Source organism: Myotis davidii, unplaced genomic scaffold (genome assembly GCF_000327345.1).
Source record: "Myotis davidii unplaced genomic scaffold, ASM32734v1 scaffold142, whole genome shotgun sequence".
Classification (NCBI taxonomy): Eukaryota; Metazoa; Chordata; class Mammalia; order Chiroptera; family Vespertilionidae; genus Myotis; species Myotis davidii.
In genome coordinates, this window is record NW_006294400.1 from 865,055 (window position 1) to 868,547 (window position 3,493).

A 3,493-nucleotide genomic window follows, 5' to 3' on the forward strand; every position below is an offset into this window, starting at 1 on the left:
GTCAACCTTTTGAGCTCGGCGTGTCAGCATTTTGAAAAACCCTAACTTAACTCTGATGCCATGTCACATATAGAAATTTTTTGATATTTGCAACCATAGTAAAAGAAAGACTTATATTTTTGATATTTATTTTATATATTTAAATGTCATTTAACAAAGAAAAATCAACCAAAAAAATGAGTTTGCGTGTCACCTTTGACACGCATGTCATAGGTTCGCCATCACTGCTATAGAGCAAGACATGTAAAACAATTGGTAATGAAAAATAAACACAGATTCCAGTAAACCTTGCCCACCCTTTTCCTGGAACTCCAGCGCCTCAATGAGCCCATTCCCAGGGTAGAATCCCACAAAAACAAACAACAACAACAACAAACACCAGGTGGTTCTAGTAGACCAGGCTCCGCCCCTCACCGGCTTCCTCTCCAATGTCGTCGGAGGGGCTAATCCCAAACCTGTCGCCCCCACGTCTTAAGACTGAACAGAGTGACACCTCACCCAGGTGATGCCGAAGCCCATCTCAGGGGAAAGCATCGCACGTCCCTCGCGCCTCCACTTGGCCACCTGGAGCTCTGGTTCACACCCTGCGGACTGCCGCTGTCTCGGAAGGTAGCTAACCGGGTGGCACTGGACGCCCGGGCGATGGCTGGCCTGTGGAGGGAATCCAGGTGCCTTATTGCCTAGCGTGGCCTGTGGCTGTCTAGCCACTTCCCGGGATCCTGTCCTCACCTGCACCTTCTGCCAAAGGAGCCACATCCCGGAAATGCCAAATATTGAAATAGTGCAATCGGCAAGCCAGGGACTAACCGTCATTTGGAAGTCAGGACTACCAGCTTCTGACTGCAGGTTGCAGGCCAGTGGGAAGACCATGAATTGAACTAGCAAAACTATGGTCTAGCTCCCGGCCTGAGGACCATTCACTTCTGCAGCCAGAAAGCTGAACTATGTCGAAGAACTGGCATTTATTTTCCAAATTTTCTTTGAACTGTTCCACTGCTTGTCACCAAGGGAAAGTAGACTCCATCCTTTTCAGTGAGCCCCAGGCTGGGCAAATCTACAGGGAAGGAAACCTGATGGGAGTCTCGCTGTACTGTCTGTGTGACAGTGATGGGAATTCATGAAATTTTCATTCTTAGCAAAACTGAAGTTTATATTCAACATCCATCATATTGTTAACTACATTACTATCAACCTGAAAGGAACCTAAATTCCTAGCAGGGTACGTAGGAAACATTTTTCCCTTTCTATACTCTTTCAGTATGAGAAACATCAATCCATCTACATTTAGATTTGCCTCCCTCAGGTAGTATCTGAGCACACAATGTCACCAACTGATCAAGCCAGCACACACCCTCCTTTGAAAAGTCCTCTCTGTTCTTATTCTAATCACAAAACTTGTCTTTTCCTTCAGACCTGTTAAAAAGTAAATTTGTAAGCCAATAAGCACAGCCAGATATTCAAAAGGAAATGTTCACGGCTAGGGTGGATAGACTTTTCAAAATAAGATGTCCTGTTTTTAAAGGATGTGCTTCTTTTTCTAAAATATATTTTTATTGACATCAGAGAGGAAGAGGGAGAAATAGCAATGATGGAAGGATCATGGATTGATAGCCTCCTGCACACCCACCACCGGGGACCGAGCCCAAAACTGGGAATGTAAACATGACCTCCTGGTTCATTGGTCGAGGAGCAACACTAACTAGGCAAGATGTCCTCTTTAAACAATTGTAGACTACTCCTGAAGATCTTGACTCAATCTTCAGGAAATCCCGAGTCTCCTTTACCCTTTTTAACAGAATTCCATTCTTGTAAATAGCCAAAAAATAATCATAGAATAATGTAACAAAAAAAGGCAGAAAAAACATGTTTCTGGGACCAAGAGAAACCATGAAGCCATTGTGCCATAAAGCAGAATGATAGATTGCCAGATTAATTCAGAAACACAACTGTCCAGGAATCCTCTAAATACCCAAAGGTCATACCTTTTATAGCCAAACAGCTAACCCAAGAAAAGCAAATTTGTCAGCTCGACAGGACATCCAAGTACTCTGTGGACCAATTAAACTCTACATTTTAGAGCCAGAGTTGGGTGAAATAGTGAGGGCCTGTTTACGTAGGTCAGGGAATAATCTTCTAGAAACCAGGGCATCATTGGAGAAACCAAGGTTAACCTCAACTGGAGGGATGCTCTAAAATAGAACACCTCAAGGTTTTGAAATTAATGTAAAGACACATTACAAGCTACTAGCCTCTATGCTCCAATTCATTAGTTAAGTTCCCCTCCTAAACTGAGCATAGCAATTTGGGGAGCAACTACACAGCTATTTGCTCCTTTGAAATGTCCTTGTACCAAAGAAGCTTTGAGCCATCCATCTAGCACTTTCCAATATATACTTGCTTAAGGGCCAACCAAAGAATTCCCTTTGCTATTGGGCACAAAGCACACACTACTCTGTAGCCGTTTTCCAGTACCCTAATGTTGCCAGTTTCCTCACAGCCTAACACTATACAAGATTTGCAGGCATAGGGGAATCTCAATAGGAAGAAGTTACCTTTAGTGACTTTTTATTTTTTAATTCACAAAATGTTATCACGTGACCTATAACCTAGCCATACCACAATCTCACCAGTACCTAAAAACCAGTTTTGGTGAGGGGTAACTTTGTAAAAAGCCACAGGCTTCCTTGATGTGTATCAATTAAAGTGACTTCCCCCCACCCCTCAGGTACTTGCTTTATTCCAATTAAGTCCTTTTTCTGTGTCTTATACATACCTTTTTGTGTAGCTGTTGCCTGTGCTCTACTTACTGCTTAACTATTTAACATTTTCCCCACTTCCTGTCACTATGAACACAAATAAGACAAAAACTTGCTTATCATCTAAGTCCAAATGCAAGAAACATTTCTCTACAAAACAAGGAGAATGACCCCAGTCAAAAAACTCTTTATGTTCCTTTATTGGAGCAAGATTCCTGACCAGTATACAGTGATGTATTCACTAAACAGAGACCTGTGCAGAAATTACATACTATCCATCTAGATAGGTTTAATTACACTTTGCCTATTGATGGAATAGTTCACTTATAAAATGTTTTATATCAAATAGCTCTGAATTTGACCAGGCTGTCCATTAATTCATCTCTGAAAAAATTAACTGGCATTTAATTTCAGCTACTATACTTTACAGCATTAAAAAGCGTAGGCATTAGGTAGCTTCTCATAATGTTGTTCTATGCACAATGGCATCCAGCAAACAGTCCATCATCTCACCCAGATTCACGGATGGGTCTCACTGGAGAACGGTAAGCTAAATAGCTACTACTTGAGACAAAAGTACGCCTAACCTGAGTTTCTTAACCACCAATATGGACTTCTTACTCTGCGAGCCTGTCTTCTGGGCCGCCTTTATAGGGTCAACGAAGACACGCCAGCAATAGCCCTGTGTGTAACTCAGCATTAGAGCACCAGGTCTGTCTGGTGGTGGTGGCAGGAAC